At 44.1% G+C, this 20,986-nt stretch overlaps 1 long non-coding RNA gene across 1 annotated transcript; it reads right to left on the bottom strand.

Annotated features, from left to right (window-relative positions):
• Positions 1–1,023: 1,023 nt before the first annotated feature.
• On the bottom strand, positions 1,024–5,615 carry LOC123069150 (uncharacterized). Its single transcript, XR_006432292.1, has 5 exons — positions 4,954–5,615; positions 4,753–4,885; positions 4,578–4,677; positions 4,448–4,462; positions 1,024–4,251 (listed from the first exon to the last, which is right to left on the bottom strand). It is a non-coding gene; the product is annotated as an uncharacterized lncRNA (long non-coding RNA).
• Between the last annotated feature and the right edge of the window lie 15,371 nt (positions 5,616–20,986).

Below are 20,986 nucleotides of genomic sequence, written 5' to 3'. Positions count from 1 at the left end.
GACCTTATTAAGAGCAAGGAGAAATCTGGCCCAGTAACGATGTACCGTCTCCTGGGGCTCCTGTCGGACACGGGAGAGGCGAATTAAGTCCGAGCGGGCGTCATTGGCTGAAGCCGGATTTTGATCCGATCTGACGCCCGGGGGCACGGGAAGTACCGAGCCTGACAGTTCAGGATCTGGAGCATTACCTAATCCCTTTGGCCCAGCGCCCGATTCTAAGTCCGGGACCTGGGTCATGTAGTCCTTTGGGTGGGTGTTTGGCTCACTGAATTCGGTGATCCGAACATAATTTGTCCTCAAAGTTGACGGGCGACCCACGTGTGATTCCTCCACTACCGCTATCTCATGGGTGGCCGGCGGGGATCTAATGTCCCTCTGGTCGGGTTTAAGCCCAATCCGGTCATAGTCCATAGCGACTCCCAAGGCGGCGATGCGATCCAAGAGCTCGTTAAGAGAGGAGAGCTCCATCGGATCCATCTGTTCAGAAAGCTCCGAACCAATGCGAAGGTTACGCGTGATGACCCGAGAGGCCATCGTCGGCGTGACAGCCGATGGGGCGGTCATAATGAAGCCGCCAAGCCGGAGAGTCTGGCCTACAGCCAGCACTCCCTCAGAAGTGATATCGTCCTTGACAACGAGACGAGCCATCGAGCCCTTGCAGCGTCGACACAGAGGAACTCTCAATGAAAGCACCAATGTCAGTGTCAAAATCGGCGGATCTCGGATAGGGGGTCCCGATCTGTGCGTCTTAGGCTGATGGTAACAGGAAGCAAGGGACACAATGTTTACCCAGGTTCGGTCCCTCTCGATGGAGGCAAAACCCTACTTCCTGCTTGATTAATATTAAAGATATGTGGAATACAAGAGTAGATCTACCACAAGATCTTAGAGGCTAAACCCTAAGAGCTATCCTATGATGGTATGATTGTAATTGTGATCGGCCTTCTAAGGACCATGCTCTCCGGTTTATATAGACACCGAAGAGCTAGGGTTTACATGGAGTCGGTTTACAAGGAAAGAAACATAATATCCGGATCGCCAAGCTTGTCTTCCACGCAAAGGAGAGTCCCATCCGGACACGAGCCGAAGTCTTGAGTCTTGTATCTTGACGCTTCTATAGTTCGGACGATGTATATAGTCCGGCTGTTCGGATACCCCTTATCCAGGACTCCCTCACCCACCTACCACCCACCGTCCACTTTTACGATGCACGCGCGGTTGGCCCCGCTTGTCAGCCACCCCGGCCGAGTGGTCGCCGTCCTTTTTAATGCGAAAGCCATGGACCGGTGGGGGTACACACTTCCACTTCCCCACTCCCGGCAACACATGCCTCCTTGAATACCGACACGCTTGGTTTCTCCAAACCCTAGCTCCACCTCGCCGCCGGCCACACTGGATCTCCGGCTGCAAGGGCAGGAACGACCACAAGGCCGGCTCTTCCTCTGGCCGTCGTCGTCGTCGCTCCACCCCTCCACCTGCACCTCCAACACCCGCATTTCACATCGCGCCGTTGGCGGCCGGACCTCGCATGAGGCCATACGTGAAGGCAGAGATTTGCAAATGGGAATACCTCTCATAGTCATCAAGGAAATGATTGCATGAGATTAATTTTGAATTGGTAGAATACAAGTAATCCCTCCCAAGCCATGATGGATATCAGCTCGCCGCAACTTGGATCAGCGTCCGACGCATTCAAAGCAACATCAAGTTGAGAAGACAGTCACCTGTGTTCAATCATCCCCAGTCCCCGACCACACTTCCAGGACAAATGCCCTCATTATGGTGCTGCTAATCATGGCCAACGCTCTAGCCGTAGCTACTTGCATGAGTGTCACCCCCCTAATAAATGTCACCTCTGTTAACTACCTCCAAATAAGTTTTGTATCTTGTACGTCAGCTCTGTATTTTTCATAGCAGTGGGGAACAACTGGTTTCCTTTTCTAAGTGGTTACGCCAGTTATGTATTTCACAAGACAGCTTGCTTTAACGTTGAGTTTTCACATGCATTAACATATGTCAGTCATCTCTACTATCTAACGATACCAAAGGGAAGCAAGCCCGAGCACTAAATGTCTGCGCCCTAAGTTAGTATTGCTACTAAGATTGCATTTCTGTGCTTTGATGGCTTATTTCTTATGCGACAAATTTGAAACTGAAACAATTATTTGAGCAGACATAGAACAAGCCAAATTGGTTGTTCCCCAGTAATATGAAAAATAACCTTTTCTCTAGCATTGGACATAGAATCAAGCGGTGATTATAGTTTCATCCACTAGTTAAATGCACACCATATAGTCGAATTATTAAATCAAGAATAGAGAATGCATGTTAAAGGGACTCCAGTCTACACAAATCATGGAAAAGTTTCCTTCATTTCGCTAGTATCTTAGGCATGGATGCATGGTGATATGTACTAATACAAGCTGCAAAGCATGTGCCTAATAATTGGAAATCTGAAACAGCAGACACCTGAGTGTTAATGCAGAATAGCAAAAGATAAAAGAGCAGACGAGAAGGTGAAAATTCATGTCACCTTTTTGCTGAAATTCTTGTCATGTCAGTAGCCAAACATATATGATCTCCTTCAAGGCCTTGGAAGGCAATAGTATGCACCGGCTGGATCTACGCCGCTTCAAATCTTTCTGGATCTTTCATGTGTTACCACTGTCGGCATGAGAAAAAATTTATAGCTACATCGTAGAGACCATCTGCAAGGTTTAGGCTACAAACAAACATAAAAAACCTGATGTATTCAAAATAACTTAGACCATAGAAAGCACGCAAACAACTTTAACTCTGAATATATGGTATGCGAGTGAGCACAACAACACCTCCTAGGGTCGCCACATGCCTTATCAAGTCTTGAGCTGAAGTGAATTTCCTTGCTAGCACAACCTTTTTTGTTCCCAAAAAATTCGGGTTTTGTCAAACACCGTATCGGATTGTGATATATGTGAAGCGAGATTTAGATCATTTAACACCACAATATCCCCAAGTAGCAGGCATATTATTAAGCTTCTGTACGAGTTTGCAAAGAAATTTTGTTGAAATATCTAGATTGTCTGAGCAGTAGTATTGACCTCAGATTGTCGGTTGTATATCTCAAACTGAAATTCAGATTTAAACACTTGCAGCAAACTACACAGAAAGTCTCTATCTCAAGAAGAATTGCTTACAATCAATTCCATTCTTTCTTATCCTTGTGTTAACAGATAGTATAGTTTCACTCAAAACTTACACGGTTTAAAAAATGATGCAACCACATGAAGGAAATTCTAGATATCTTACTGGCCTATCTTTGCAAAAGTGAATGACACCTGATCCGCAATTAAAGAAAACACTATACGATCGTCCACAACCTATACTAACGTGGGATAACTGTAGAAGAAATCAATGAACATAACTATATTTCTAAACTGTTAACAGAAGGATGCAAGGTAAGCATAATTGAAAAGGTATCAACAAGTATAGATGACAAAGTCTTCACCTTAATATATTGTTGCCTTGTGTGATGATACAGTGTGACTCTTTGAACAAATTATTCACAAACTAAAAGCCTTATAAGCTACATATTAAGGTGTTGTATGAAAAATGTGCATTGTTACAAACAATTCGAAGTGATTCACAACACAATTTATTGAGCCAAATAATATATGTTGACAATCTATTTTCATATGCAAAAAAACTATATGTCTGCATTACTGAATATAACTTCTATATTTCCAGTTGATATGAGCAACTTTTGATATCTCGACAACAAATCCTTCATTGTCTGACCTTGTGTTCAAAATTGCTCGTGTCAATCTCCACTGCCCCAATCATTTTGGTCCAAATGCGAGAACTAAAAATACCCAAACTCCAAACCTATCCATGGTAAGAGCAAGGAGAATATGATAGCACTGCTCACTGAACAAATTTGGGGAAAGCAAGTTCAGGGTCAAGCCATCTCCACTAATATGCCTTGCTCAGGCACCTTGTCGAGCACCAAGAGCCGCTCGTTCTCCACGTGATGGCAGGGTCGCTCCTCCCAACAGCCTAGCAGAAGAGCAGAACTCACGTTACACCCAACTACATGGTGAAGTAAACATGAGGTGGAAAACTAATCTGTCAACGTGTTTCATGGCTTGATCCGGCGCTTATTGCGAAGCCTTGACCTGGTCCTCGCTGCCACGGTCGCGCCAGCCAGTGCTCCCCCGGGTGAGTTTCAGCTTGCACCAGTGGCGGTCGGTGGTGGACGATTCGAGCAAGCCGCTACAGTGTTGGAGACAGTGTGGTGAAAGAAGTTCAGTGGAACACAGAATTTAAAAATAAAATCTATAAATCATCTTCTGTCAAGGTAAATCCATCACCAAGATTTATTCCCTCTGCTAGAGTTTATACAAGAAAAATAGCTGACACACGCAAATAGGGGAATGAAGGGGAAGAAATTGAAAGGAGGGGATCTCACCTGAGAGAACCCTTGCTGTTGGTGGTCGCGTAGAATAGTCAGTACAACATAGAATAGTTAGTACAACATAGAGTAGTCACATATCTGAACCCATTTCCTCATGATCTGAAATAAAATAAAAGAGCAATACCTTCAGAGCGATTGATTGCTAGCTGTCTAAACTCGGAATCAACTCATGTGCAATTTATGATAGAGGCAGTACAAGCATGTATCCTTATCCTGCTATATAACTGTAGTACAGTTAAAAAGAAAGGAATTTGTCCCAAATAATCCAAGTAATTGGACTGCAAGATGAAGGTGCATACAACATTCAGTTCTGCTAGTGGTCTTCCACACAGAAATTTTTTGTTCTTGAAGCAAGCCGGAACTGAAGAAGTGATAGAGGCTCGGACCCCGGGACACGCACTTGAGCCATGGATTTCGTAGAGCCGAGAAGTGCTGCCACATCTCGGACCCATCAGCTCAAAACAAAATCTAGAAGAAGCATAGGGGGAAAATTATAGTACCTGTGTGTACGTGGGATCAATCCACGGTTCCTATGCCCGCAGCCAATTCCCACCAACTGCAGCTCTCATGCCGGTACGCCCGAGCATACTCCCGCTACAGCGAGCGTCGACGCCAGTCGAGCTCTCCGGCGAGCAGGGCCTTCTCCGCCGCCTTTTTTCTGCTCCTCCCTAACCTCCCCCTCATCTCGTTTTCTCTGCATAGGAAGCCATGGCGCCGTCCGAGTTGCAGCTTCGCCGCCGTCCCAAACCGTCGCCGTCGCGCGCCTATAGGTCTCCCCATCGACCGGTTCCAGCCCTCCGTCACCAGAACGTGCGGCTCGGAGTTCGTCGCCGCCGATCGAGCTCTCCGGTGAGCAGAGCCTTCTCCGCCGCCTTCTTTTCCTTCACTCCTCCTACTGCTCCTCCCTGACCTCCCCCCGTCTTGTTTTCTCTGCACAAGGATCCATGGCACCGCCCAAGTTGCAGCTTCAAGTTGTAGCGAGACGATTAATGGCTCCCGTCGAGGTAGCACAGGGATCGGCGGTGGCTTCATGTGCGAGGGTGGCGGCAAATGGATGGATCTGCGGCGGCTTGATGTGCCAGGGCGGCGGCGGAGGGATGCGAGTGCAAGGGCAGCGGCAATGGGATCTGGTGTGGCCTCGCTCGAGGGTACCCTTCGCTCGTTGGTACATTACGAGGGAGCGGTTTTTTTTCGTTGGTTTTCTTTCGTAGGCTTTTTTTCATTGGATTTTTCTTGCGAGGGTAGTACGTCGAGGCATCACTTCTTTGTAATGCGGGTTGGTTTTTTTTGGGCGAGGGGATTGCTGGGGATGGGAGTAGGGACGAAAATAAACCGAAAGAAGGTGGAACGAAAAAAAACAGAACGGAGACTACCAACTGAAACATTAGGAGTAGAGATTTGGCAAGACAATGCAATGACCATAGGACATAGATATATGTTTGTTTGATGCTTTTATTATGTACTAGTATTTGGCAATAGAAGACTTGGTAGTTTAATCCTGTCCACCTTACTAATGAACTAGTTCACCGAAATGAGTTTCATATACTAGTACATGCTAAACTTGTTATGTGTCTGCTTGTTTAGTCTTTTAGAATGCTGACAGAATATTGGGGAAGAGTGCCTTATTAAGCAATGGTAAAGGAAGTAATGCAGATAAGGTTCAGAATAGTGAGACATCCTTGTTGGTCTCCAAAGTCCTGTCTTGGTTTAGTGTTCGAGTTACTGGCCACTGCCGCTTGCACAAGCTATTCAAACTCACTGTATGAATCAGTTTCGTTTCTTGAGTCTCAACTACAAGCTGAAATACATCGATCAGCTATGCTTGATAACCCACAAGTGTAGGGGATCGCAACAACTTTCGAGGGTAAAGTATTCAACCCAAATTTATTGATTCGACACAAGGGGAGCCAAAGAATATTCTTGAGTATTAGCAGTTGAGTTGTCAATTCAACCACACCTGGATAACTTAGTATCTGCAGCAAGGTATTTAGTAGCAAAGTAGTATGATAGTAATGGTACCAGTGAAAAAAGGTAATAGCAATATTTTTGGTGTTTTGTAGTGATTGTAACAGTAGCAACGGAAAAGTAAATAAGCAGAGAACAATATATGAAAAGCTCGTAGGCAATGGATCAGTGATGGATAATTATGCCGGATGCGATTCCTCGTGTAATAGCTATAACATAGGGTGACACAGAACTAGCTCCAATTCATCAATGTAATGTAGGCATGTATTCCGTAAATAGTCATACGTGCTAATAGAAAAGAACTTGCATGACATCTTTTGTCCTACCCTCCCGTGGCAGCGGGGTCCTAGCGGAAACTAAGGGATATTAAGGCCTCCTTTTAATAGAGAATCGGACCAAAGCATTAACACATAGTGAATACATGAACTCCTCAAACTACGGTCATCACCGAGAAGTATCCCGATTATTGTCACTTCGGGGTTGTCGGATCATAACACATAATAGGTGACTATAGACTTGCAAGATAGGATCAAGAACACACATATATTGATGAAAACATAATAGGTTTAGATCTGAAATCATGGCACTCGGGCCCTAGTGACAAGCATTAAGCATAGCAAAGTCATAACAACATCAATCACAGAACATAGTGGATACTAGGGATCAAACCCTAACAAAACTAACTTGACTAGATGGTAAATCTCATCCAACCCATCACCGTCTAGCAAGCCTACGATGGAATTACTCATACACGGCGGTGACCATCATGAATTTGGTGATGGACGATGGTTGATGATGACGACAGCGACGAATCCCCCTCTCCGGAGCCCCGAACGGACTCTAGATCAGCCCTCCCGAGAGAGATTAGGGCTTGGCGGCGGCTCCGTGTCGTAAAACGTGATGAAACTTTCTCTCTAATTTTTTTTCTCTGCGAGATAGAAGATATAGAGTTGGAGTTGAGGTCGGTGGAGGTCTAGGGGGCCCACGAGATAGGGGGCGCGCCCCCCTGTCTCGTGGACAGGCCGTGGGCCCCCTCGTGTATTTCTTTCACCCAGAAATTCTTATTAATTCCAAAAAGTGCCTCCGTGGATTTGCAGGTCATTCTGAGAACTTTTCTTTTCTACACATAAAACAACATCATGGCAGCTCTGCTGAAAACAGCGTCAGTCCGGGTTAGTTTCATTCAAATCATGCAAGTTAGAGTCCAAAACAAGGGCAAAAGTGTTTGGAAAAGTAGATACGTTGGAGACGTATCAACTCCCCCAAGCTTAAACCTTTGCTTGTCCTCAAGCAATTCAGTTGATAAATTGAAAGTAATAAAGAAAAACTTTTACAAACTCTGTTTGCTCTTGTTGTTGTAAACATGAAAAGCCAGCATTCAAGTTTCAGCAAATATTATGAACTAACCATACTCACAATAACACTTAGGTCTCACAATTACTCATATCAATAACATAATCAGCTAGCGAGCCATAATAATAAAACTTGGATAACAACACTTTCTCAAAACAATCATAACATGATATAACAAAATGGTATCTCGCTAGCCCTTTCTGAGACCGCAAAACATAAATGCAGAGAACCTTTAAAGATCAAGGACTGACTAAACATTGTAATTTATGGTAAAAGAGATCCAGTCAAGTCATACCCAATATAAACCAATAGTAATACACGCAAATAACAGTGTGCTCTCCAGCGGGTGCTTTTTAATAAGAAGGGTGATGACTCAACATAAAAATAAATAGATAGGCCCTTCGCAGAGGAAGCAGGGATTTGTAGAGGTGCTAGAGCTCGATTTTGAAATAGAGATTGAATAACATTTTGAGCGGCATACTTTTGCTGTCAACGCAACAACTATGAGATGGCTGTATCTTCCATACTAAATGCATTATAGGCAATTCCCACGCAGAATGGTAAAAGTTTATACTCCCCCAACCACCAACAAGCATCAATCCATGGCTTGCTTGAACCAATGAGTGCCACCAACAAACAACAGCCCTAGGGAAGTTTTGTTTAATTATTTTGATTTGCTTTGATCTTTTTGGATCATGGGACTGGGCATCCCGGTTACCGGCCCTTTCTCGTGAATGAGGAGCGGAGTCCACTCCTCTGAGAATAACCCACCTAGCATGGAAGATATAGGTAGCCCTAGTCGTAACATGAGCTGCTCGAGCATACAAAACATAATTTCATTTGAAGGTTTAGAGTTTGGCACATACAAATTTACTTGGAACGGCAGGTAAATACCACATATAGGAAGGTATGGTGGACTCATATGGAACAACTTTGGAGTTTAAGGAGTTTGGATGCACAAGTAGTATACCCGCTTAGTATAGGTGAAGGCTAGCAAAAGACTGGGAAGCGACCAACTGAGAGAGCGACAACAGTCATAAACATGCATAAAAACTGATTCACACCGAGTACAAACATGAGTAGGATATAATCCACCATGAACATAAATATCGTGAAGGCTATGTTGATTTTGTTTCAACTTCATGCGTGAACATGTGCCAAGTCGAGTCACTCAATTTATTCAAAGGAGGATACCATCCCATCATACCACATCATAATCATTCTAATAGCATGTTGGCATGCAAGGTAAACCGTTATAACTCAAAGCTAATCAAGCATGGCACAAGCAACTATAATCTCTAAATGTTATTGCAAATATGTTTACTTCATAATAAGCTGACTCAGAAACGATGAACTCATCATATTTACAAAAACAAGAGAGGCCGAGTTCATACCATCTTTTCTCATCTCAATAAGTCCATCATATGTCGTCATTATTGCCTTTCCCTTGCACGATCGAATGATGTGTATAATAATAAGAGTGCACGTGCATTGGACTAAGCTGGAATCTGTAAGCATTCAACTCAAAAGAGAAGACAGGTAATATGGGTTCTAAATTAAATAAACAATCATGCATATGAGAGCCACTAAGCATTTTCAATATGGTCTTCTCGACCCCCAAAGGAAAGAAAAGAAAAGAAAACTATTTACACGGGAAAGCTCCCAACAAGTAAGAAGAAGAACTAGAAATCTTTTTGGATTTTCATTTTAATTCTACTACAAGCATGGGAATTAAACTAACTATTTTTTTTTGGTTTTTCTCAAGGTTTATCAAACACACAAGAAGAAAACTAGAAAAAGGAATTTAAACTAGCATGGATAATACAATGAAAGAGTATGAGCACCGACGACTAGTGTGTGAACATGAATGTAAAGTCGGTGAGAAATACATACTCCCCCAAGCTTAGGCTTTTGGCCTAAGTTGGTCTAATACCAAGGATCGCCTGGCTGATATCCATAAGTGAAACTGGGGTTGTACTGAGATGCAGCGACAACCGCCTCCTGAGCTGCAGCGTGTTGGCGAGCTGCCTCCACTCCCCTCTCGTATTCAGCTGCTTCCTCCCTGGTGACAACATATCTTCCTTTTGCATGATAATCAAAAAGGTAGGAAGTAGGAAGAGTAACAGGGACGACGTCTGTCATAGATGAGTCGATAATGGAGAAATTGTTCATTCCTCTCGAGAAAATGATGACTAAACATAGCTTCTTTATCCAAATAAACAGGAGGTATTATCATATCTCCCTCTCGTGGGGCTATACCAAGAAAATTAGCCACACGGGTTGCATAAATTCCTCCAAATAAATTTCCCTTTCTACTATTATTCTGCAACCTACGTGCAACTATTGCCCTCAAGTTATAACCTTTAAAACCTAACACAACACTCTTGAGGATACTTAGATCAGGTACACACATGTGACATGCTTCATCCTTACCGTTAATACATCTACCAATAAAGAGAGCAAAATAATGTATAGCAGGAAAATGAATGCTCCCTATGGTAGCTTGTGCTATGTCCCTAGATTCTCCCACAGTAATACTAGCAAGAAAATCTCTAAATTCAGATTTGTGAGGATCATTAATATTACCCCACTGCGGGAGTCTGCAAGCAGTTGTAAAATCCTCTAAGTCCATGGTGTAAGATGTATCATAAATATCAAATAGAACACTAGGAGAATTACGCGTATAGTTATATTTAAACTTCCGCACAAAGGAATCAGTCAATTGATAGTACTGAGGACACTTATCTTGTAAGAAGTCCTCTAGCTCAGCATTATGCACATACGCGTCAAATTCCTCCTTAAAGCCTGCTCTGACCATAAAATCATAGGATGGCCACTCACAAACTCATACATTCGCATCCCTCGGCAATGCAACATCTTGCTCACGTATAGCAATCATGGGCCCTTTCTTTGCCGAGGAACCACCTTGGTACATTCTTCTAAGCATACTTATTTTTCTGAAAATTTCTGAAATTTTTAGTAACTTCAAAATAAAAGTGCATAAAACTAAACAAGATTGATGACAACTGCTCATACAAGTGCCTAGAGCCTACATCATGCATTAGAATTACTTGGGACCTCAAAATTTTAACATGCAAGCTCAAGAACATGGTCACCTATGAAGCAAAAATTTGCAATGAATAAAACACTAGAACAAAAACTAATTGGACCAATGGAGGAGTCACATACCAAGCAACAATCTCCGAAAGCAGTTTTGTGAATGGAGCTTTGAGCTAAGAGATCAAAAATCGCAGCAAAACGAGCTAGAACTCGGGCTTGAGCTGGATGGGGATTTTTTTGGGTAGAAGATGAAGTGTGTGGGTGCTGGCATAAGTGGAGGGGCCCACCAGGGGCCCACGAGACAGGGAGCGCGCCCTATAGGGGGGTGCGCCCTCCTCTCTCGTGGCCTGGTGCTTGCCCCTCCTGCAGTAATTTCAGTGCCTAAAATCCTCAAATATTCCAGAAAAAATAATACTAAATTTGCAGGGCATTTGGAGCACTTTTATTTTCGGACTATTTTTTTAATACACGGATAATTCAGAAAACAGACGGATAATACTATTTTTGCTTTATTTAATCTAAATCACAGAAAGTAAAAAAAAAGGTACAGAAGGTTGTGCCTTCTAGTTTCATCCATCTCGTGATCATCAAAATGAACCCACTAACAAGGTTGATCAAGTCTTGTTAACAATCTCATTCCGAATAGCACGGAACAGGAGAAATTTCGAATAACACTATGTTACCTCAACAGGGATATGAAAATCCCCAACAATAAGAATATCATAACTTTTCTTGACAGTAGGGAGAGGAAATTCAAAACCTCCAAAAATAATAGTTGGAGCTTTCTCAATAGTATTTATGCTATGAACTTGGATTTGCTTCCTCGGAAAGTGCACCGTATGCTCATTACCATTAACTTGAAAGGTGACATTGCCTTTGTTGCAATCAATAACAGCTCCTGCAGTATTTAAAAAGGGTCTACCAAGAATAATAGACATACTATCGTCCTCGGGAATATCAAGAATAACGAAGTCTGTTAAGATAGTAACATTCGCAACAACAACGGGCACGTCCTCACAAATGCCGACAGGTATAGCAGTTGATTTGTCAGCCATTCGCAAAGATATTTCAATAGGTGTCAACTTACTTAATTCAAGTCTACGGTACAAGGAAAGAGGCATAACACTAACACCGGCTCCTAGATCACATAAAGCAGTTTTAACATAATTTCTTTTAATAGAGCAAGGTATAGTGGGTACTCCGGGATCACCAAGTTTCTTAGGTATTCCACCCTTAAAGATATAGTTGGCAAGCATGGTGGAAATCTCAGTTTCAGGTATTTTCCTCTTATTAGTGATGATATATTTCATATATTTAGCATAAGGGTTTGTTTTAAGCATATCAGTTAAATGCATGCGTAAGAAAATAGGTCTAATCATTTCAGCAAAGCGCTCAAAATCCTCATCATCCTTTGACTTGAATGGTTTAGGAGGAAAGGGCATGGGTTTCTGAACCCATGGTTCTCTTTCTTTACCGTGCTTCCTAGCAACAAAATCTCTTTTATCATAATGTTGATTCTTTGATTGTGGGTTATCAAGATCAACAGCAGGTTCAATTTCTATATCATCGTTATTACTAGGTTGAGCATCTTCATGAACATCATTATTAGCATTATCATCAGGTTCATGTTCATCTCCGGATTGTGTTTCAGCATCAGAGATAGAAGTATTATTAGGATTCTCAGGTGTTTCTACATTAGGTTTACTAGAATTTTGCAAAGTCCTATCATTCTTCTTTTTCTTCTTCTTAGATGAACTAGGAGCCTCTAAATTATTTCTCTGAGAATCTTGTTCAATTCTTTTAGGGTGGCCTTCAGGATACAAAGGTTCCTAAGTCCTTCTACCAGTTCTAGTAGCCACTCTAATAGCAAAGTCATTTTTATTATTTAATTCAGCAAGCAATTCATTCTGAGCCTTAATTACTCGTTCAGCTTGAGTAGCAATCATGGAAGCATGTTTACTAGTGAGTTTAAGTTCACCTTTAACTCTAGCTACATAATCATTCAAGCGTACTATCGTATAAGCATTATTCTTCAATTGTCTACCAACATAATCATTGAAATCTTCTTGTCTATTCATGAAATCATCAAATTCATCTAAGCATGGGCTATGAAATTTAGTAGATGGGATTTCATCTTTATCATATCTATAGAGAGAATTTACCTTTACTACCTATGTCGGGTTATCAAGACAATGGGGTTCTTCAACAGGCGGTATATTAAGACCATGTATTTCCTCAATAGGAGGTAAATTCTTAACATCTTTAACTTTAATACCTTTCTCTTTCATTGATTTCTTTGCCTCTTGCATATCTTCGGGACTAAGAAATAAAACACCTCTCTTCTTCGGAGTGGGTTTAGGAATAGGCTCAGGAGTTGGCTCAATTGGTTCAGGGATTTCCTCAGGAATTGGCTCAGGGAGAGTCTGTTGGGGAACGTTGCAAAAAACAAAAATTTTCCTACTCGTTTCACCAAGATCATCTAGGAGTTCATCTAGCAACGAGTGATTAGATGCATCTACATACCTTTGTAGATCGCGCACGGAAGCGTTCAAACGAACGGTGATGATGTAGTCGTACTCGACGTGATCCAAATCACCGATGACCAGCGCCGAACGGACGGCACCTCCGCGTTCAACACACGTATGGGACGGGAGACGTCTCCTCCTTCTTGATCCAGCAAGGGGAAAGGAGAGGTTGATGAAGATCCAGCAGCACGACGGCGTGGTGGTGGATGCAGGGCGTCACAGCAGCAGGGCTTCGCCGAGACTACGAGGGAGAGACGTAACGGGGGGAGATGGAGGCGCCAGGGGCTGGTGTGAAATCCCTCCTCTCCCCCACTATATATAGGGGTGCCAGGGGGGGCGCCGGCCCTAGTAGATGAGATCTACTAGGGGAGGCGGCGGCCAAGGGGAGGTTTCCCTCCCCCCCAAGGCACCTAGGGGTGCCTTCCACCACATGGACTCTTCCATGGTGGAAACCCTAGGCGCATGGGCCTATAGGGGCTGGTGCCCTTGGCCCATCTAGGCCAAGGCGCACCCCCGACAGCCCATGTGGCCCCCCGGGACAGGTGGCCCCACCCGATGGACCCCCGGGACCCTTCCGGTGGTCCCGGTACAATACCGATAACCCCAAAACTTGTCCCGATGCCCGAAATAGCACTTCCTATATATAATTCTTTACCTCCGGACCATTCCGGAACTCCTCGTGACGTCCGGGATCTCATCCGGGATTCCGAACAACATTCGGGTTTCTGCATATACATATCTTCATAACCCTAGCGTCACCGAACCTTAAGTGTGTAGACCCTACGGGTTCGGGAGACAAGCAGACATGACCGAGACGACTCTCCGGTCAATAACCAACAACGGGATCTGGATACCCATGTTGGCTCCCACATGCTCCATGATGATCTCATCGGATGAACCACGATGTCGAGGATTTAATCAATCCCGTACGCTATTCCCTTTGTCTATCGATATGTTACTTGCCCGAGATTCGATCGTCGGTATCCCAATACCTCGTTCAATCTCGTTACCGGCAAGTCACTTTACTCGTACCATAATGCATGATCCCGTGACCAGACACTTGGTCACTCTGAGCTCATTATGATGATGCATTACCGAGTGGGCCCAGTGATACCTCTCCGTCATACGGAGTGACAAATCCCAGTCTTGATCCATGTCACCCAACAGACACTTTCGGAGATACCCGTAGTCTACCTTTATAGTCACCCAGTTATGTTGTGACGTTTGGCATACCCAAAGCACTCCTACGGTATCCGGGAGTTACACGATCTCATGGTCTAAGGAAAAGATACTTTGACATTGGAAAACTCTAGCAAACGAACTATACGATCTTGTGCTATGTTTAGGATTGGGTCTTGTCCATCACATCATTCTCCCAATGATGTGATCTCGTTATCAATGACATCCAGTGTCCATAGTCAGGAAACCATGACTATCTGTTGATCAACGAGCTAGTCAACTAGAGGCTCACTAGGGACATGTTGGTGTCTGTTATTCACACATGTATTACGATTTCCGGATAACACAATTATAGCATGAATAAAGACAATTATCATGAACAAGGAAATATAATAATAATGCTTTTATTATTGCCTCTAGGGCATATTTCCAACAGAGTCCAACTATTTTCATTAGTCAACATATTATTCAATAGTAATTCAGCTTCGTCGATTGTTCTTTCCCTGAAAACACAACCAGCACAACTATCCAAGTAGTCCTTGGAAGCATCGGTTAGTCCATTATAGAAGATATCAAGTATTTCATTTTTCTTAAGTGGGTGATCAGGCAAAGCATTAAGTAATCGGAGAAGCCTCCCCCAAGCTTGTGGGAGACTCTCTTCTTTGGTTTGCACAAAATTATATATTTCCCGCAAGGCAGCTTGTTTCTTATGAGCAAGGAAATATTTAGCAGAGAAGTAATAAATCATATCCTGGGGACTACGCACACAACCAGGAGCAAGAGAATTATACCAAGTTTTAGCATCACCCTTTAATGAGAACGGAAATATCTTAAGGATATAAAAATAGTGAGACTTCTCATCATGAGTAAACAGGGTAGCTATATCAGTCAACTTGGTAAGATGTGCCAGAACAGTTTCAGATTCAAGGCCATAAAAAGGATCAGATTCAACTAAAGTAATAATCTCAGGATCAACAGAGAATTCATAATCCTTATCAGTAACACAGATAGGTGAAGTAGCAAAAGCAGGGTCAGGTTTCATTCTAGCATTAAGAGACTGCTGCTTCCATTTAGCTAATAATTTCTTAAGATCATTTCTATCATTGCAAGCAAAGATTTCCCTAGCAGCCTCTTCATTCATAACATAACCCTTAGGAACAACAGGCAATACATAATCATTGGGAGAACCTTCATCATCACTATCATCAATAATAGCATCTTCAATAATTTCATTCTCTCTAGCCCTAGCAAGTTGTTCATCAAGAAATTAACTTAATGGCACAGTAGTATCACGCATAGACGTAGTTTCATCATAAGTATCATGCAAAGCAGAAGTGGCATCATCAATAACATGCGACATATCAGAATTCATAGCAGTAGCAGGTTTAGGTGTCGCAAGCCTACTAATAACAGAAGGAGAATCTAGTGCAGAGCTAGATGGCAGTTCCTTACCTTCCCTCGTAGTTGAGGGCAAAATCTTGGTTTTAGCGTCTTTCAAGTTCTTCATAGTGATCAACAGATATAAATCCGAAGTGACTCAGAGAATAGAGCTATGCTCCCCGGCAACGGCGCCAGAAATTAGTCTTGATAACCCACAAGTGTAGGGGATCGCAACAGCTTTCGAGGGTAAAGTATTCAACCCAAATTTATTGATTCGACACAAGGGGAGCCAAAGAATATTCTTGAGTATTAGCAGTTGAGTTGTCAATTCAACCACACCTAGATAACTTAGTATATGAAGCAAGGTATTTAGTAGCAAAGTAGTATGACAGCAATGGTAACAGTGGAAAAAGGTAAAGATAGTAATAGCAATATTTTTGGTGTTTTGTAGTGATTGTAACAGTAGCAACGGAAAAGTAAATAAGCAGAGAACAATATGTGAAAAGCTCGTAGGCAATGGATCAGTGATGGATAATTATGCCGAATGCGATTCCTCATGTAATAGCTATAACATAGGGTGACACAGAACTAGCTCCAATTCATTAATGTAATGTAGACATGTATTCCGTAAATAGTCATACGTGCTAATGGAAAAGAACTTGCATGACATCTTTTGTCCTACCCTCCCGTGGCAGCGGGGTCCTAGCGGAAACTAAGGGATATTAAGGCCTCCTTTTAATAGAGAACCGGACCAAAGCATTAACACATAGTGAATACATGAACTCCTCAAACTACGGTCATCACCGAGAAGTATCCCGATTATTGTCACTTCGGGGTTGTCGGATCATAACACATAATAGGTGACTATAGACTTGCAAGATAGGATCAAGAACACACATATATTGATGAAAACATAATAGGTTTAGATCTGAAATCATGGCACTCGGGCCCTAGTGACAAGCATTAAGCATAGCAAAGTCATAACAACATCAATCTCAGAACATAGTGGATACTAGGATCAAACCCTAACAAAACTAACTTGATTACATGGTAAATCTCATCCAACCCATCACCGTCTAGCAAGCCTACGATGGAATTACTCACGCACGGCGGTGAGCATCATGAAATTGGTGATGGAGGATGGTTGATGATGACGATGGTGACGAATCCCCCTCTCTGGAGCCCCGAACCGACTCCAGATCAGCGCTCCCGAGAGAGATTAGGGCTTGGCAACGGCTTCGTGTCATAAAACATGATGAAACTTTCTTTCTAATTTTTTTCTCCGTGAGACGGAAGATATAGTGTTGGAGTTGACGTCGGTGGAGGTCCAGGGGGCCCATGAGATAGGGGAGTGCCCTACAGAGGGGGGCCCCACCTGTCTCGTGGACAGGCCGTGGGCCCCCTCGTGTATTTCTTTCGCCCAGAAATTCTTATTAATTCCAAAAAGTGCCTCCGTGGATTTGCAGGTCATTCTGAGAACTTTTCTTTTCTACACATAAAACAACATCATGGCAGTTCTGCTGAAAACAACGTTAGTCTGGGTTAGTTTCATTCAAATCATGCAAGTTAGAGTCCAAAACAAGGGCAAAAGTGTTTGGAAAAGTAGATACGTTGGAGACGTATCAGTGCTGCGACAAGAAGCGGAAGGACTGCGAAAGTCCCTGGAGCATTCGGATGCATACTTTCTGGTGCAACAACAAGCGTTGGAGGATTTTAGCGCCAAACAGGACAAAGCTAATAAGCTTGCTAAGCTTATTGCCAGCATGGTGGATACCCAGGATAACATTTCATGAGCTCTTCCGAAATTGTTTCAGTTATGCTCTTGTTTTGCTGCCGCATTTATTTGCACTGGTGGCCAATTTTACCGGCTAGTGTATGTAATATGCTGCTTTGTTCCCTATATTTGCACTGGTGGCGGACTTTGATGCCTAGTGGATGTAATATGTGTAATAGTGGTAATAGGCTAGCATTAATTGCTTGCTTATTTATTTCCTTATTGTCTTGTTTAGTTGTTTGCTTCTAGTCACTACAGTTCTTTTTCCGTGTTTTTCTAGTGGCCACAAAAACCTATTTTTTGTAATTAGGCCACAATAATCATGGCAACACACGGACTGTTGTAACCATGGGCCTCCTGCGGGCCGTATGATCCATCGGCCTTCTACAGGCCGTAGGATCCATTGGCCTTCTATACGGGCCGTATGATCCATGGGCCTTCTACGGGCCGTAGGATCCATGGGCCTTCTACGGGCCATACGATCCATGGGCCTTTTACGGGCGGTAGGATCCATGGGCCTTCTACGGGGCGTATAATCATTTCGCCAATCATGGGCCATACTATTCGTGGAGCATAACGGGCCGTTAATAGGCCGTATTTGATAACTCTATGAAAACAGCCCAACAGTTTTTTACATGAAAACGGCCCAACGTATTAACGGGCCACAAATGGGCCGACTATAACCACAAGCTGAATTTGGCCCACAAGTAGTAAATGACAGTAACAGGCCGTAAGTAACCAAATGCTAGAAAAGAGCCCAAGAATAAATGGGCCCTGAGAAGGCCGAAAGATAACATGGGCTGGAAACGACCCAATGGAGTAATGGGCCGTTAATGGGTATAAAGTGATACACTGTTCATTACGGGCCAGTTTCACCACGGGCCATTAATGGGCCAAGAGTTACAAAGGGCCTCATATACATGGGTCGGAAGTTAAAACAGGCTGGAATCATATTGGACGGCCCAGATGACGCTACTGGGCATAATTCGGAGAGGTCGTAACGGGCCCTGGGTTAGTGGGCTGTAAATGGGATATATGCGAACACGTCGTTAACAGGCTTTCCGTGGGTCGGCCTGCCACCTTTTGACCAAGTCAAACGGGCCGGCCTTTTCACAGGAATGGGCCTCTGCTGGGCCATGCCACGTGTCGACGTATCATAGGCGCCTTGGGTCCTGTCGGTGTCAAAACCGGCGGATCTCGGGTAGGGGGTCCCGAACTGTGCGTCTAAGGCTAATGGTAACAGGAGGCTGGGAACACAATGTTTACCCAGGTTCAGGCCCTCTCTATGGAGGTAATACCCTACTTCCTGTTTGATTGATCTTGATGTTATGAGTATTACAAGAGTTGATCTACCACGAGATCGTAGAGGCTAACCCTAGAAGCTAGCCTATGATTATGATTGTTGTTGTTGTCCTACGGACTGAACCCTCCAGTTTATATAGACACCGGAGGGGGCTAGGGTTACACAGAGTCGATTACAGAGAAGGAAATCTACATATCCGAATCACCAAGCTTGCCTTCCACGCTAAGGAGAGTCCCACCCGGACACGGGACGAAGTCTTGTATCTTGTATCTTCATAGTACAACAGTCCGGCTCAAGTATATAGTCCGGCTATCCAAGGACCCCTTAATCCAGGACTCCCTCAGTAGCCCCTTTACCAGGCTTCAATGACGATGAGTCCGACGCGCAGTTTTGTCTTCGGCATTGCAAGGCGGGTTCCTTCTCCGAATACTCCAAAGTAGATCTTAAACACAAGAATCGTGTCCAACTTTGCAAAACAAATTCCACATACCACCGCAGAGAGTATAATATTCCACGAGTCTAATCTGCTGACAACTTCTCCAGAGCATGACAACACGCCGCGGCCCGGTCATAATTCGAACCGTTTTCCCAACCTGCTACTACATGTTTCACGAGGCGGTTTTATTGGCACGTCTTGTTGAAGCAGAGATCATGTCCCCTTATCACGGGATTCTCATCAATACAGGCGTGGGTAACCCAACCGTGCCATCAGCACGACGCTTGGGGAATAAGCGAGTTTGAGGGCATGTGGGGAGGCGCATGATCTTACTACCCTTATAAACGGATAAGGATTCCCCTTTTTCACCCACGCCTTCTCCTTCCTCTGCTCATCCATTCTCGAGCTCCAATGCCCAAGCTTTCGCCTCCTCCGCAAAAACATTCTGAACATGTCTGGTGCGGGAGGCAAGTGGATGGCCTCCTCTATCAAGAAGGAGGACATCAAGAAGCTCCGGGGGGCCGGATACTTGTCTAAGGACATTGCGCATCAGCTTCCGGCAACGGGGCAGATCATCCCTACCCCGGAGCCCCAGGAAAGGGTAGTGTTCCTCTCCCACTTCATCCGCGGGTTGGGATTCCCTCTTCACCCATTCATCCGCAGACTAATGTTTTACTACGGGCTAGACTTCCATGATTTAGCCCCCAACTCTATCCTCAACATCTCGGCATTTATTGTCGTGTGCGAGGCTTTTCTCCGTATCCCACCTCACTTTGGCCTATGGCTGAATACCTTTAATGGGAAGCCAAAGGTAGTGAGCGACCAACAAGCAGAGTGCGAAGGCACCATGGTGGGAAAGATGCCCAACGTCACTTGGCCCGAAGGTTCCTTTGTGGAGATCTTGAAGGGGTGGCAATCGGGGCGATTCTATATCACCGAGCCGCGCGACACCAACTGGGCGGTGACCCCCGAATTCCGATCCAGCGTCCCCATGCGGCTCACCTCCTGGCAAGAGAAGGGCTTGGCCTGGGGCTTAACAGAAAAACTGACTGGGCTCCAGTCATGTATCCAGAATATGATAAGAAAGGAGATAAAGCTTGTCAACGTAATCCAGGTTATGCTCTTCCGTCGGATTCTTCCATGCCAGGACCGAGCCTGTAACTTGTGGGAGTTCGATCCGGTCGAGCACCAGACGCTACTAGAGCTCTTCGACATGATGCATGAAGACATCTGGAAGGTGCTCTTTAAGGCCAGCGAGGTACCACCACCCACGACCGAAAATCGCGGGCTCAACGCAAAACGCTGGGCTAATCCGGTAAGATTTAATGTTTGCAAGATTTACCTTTTACTAGCTCATCCGCTGGAGGAACCTAAGCCTCCATGCCAATCTTTCAGGATTGGGTAACGATAGCGGAGCAGATTAACTGTCCGGCTATGCTACCAGAAGATCGAGAAACACCTCTCCTAACGAGGATGTCGTTTCTGGCACCCTACGAGGTGCGGGAGAAGAAAACAAGAAGGCGGCCACGGGGACCAGAGAGGGTCTCTGGTGCAAGGG

Source organism: Triticum aestivum, chromosome 3B (assembly GCF_018294505.1).
Source record: "Triticum aestivum cultivar Chinese Spring chromosome 3B, IWGSC CS RefSeq v2.1, whole genome shotgun sequence".
Taxonomy (NCBI): domain Eukaryota; kingdom Viridiplantae; phylum Streptophyta; class Magnoliopsida; order Poales; family Poaceae; genus Triticum; species Triticum aestivum.
Note: the sequence above shows the minus strand (reverse complement) of the source record. Positions and strands in the feature narration are given on the sequence as shown.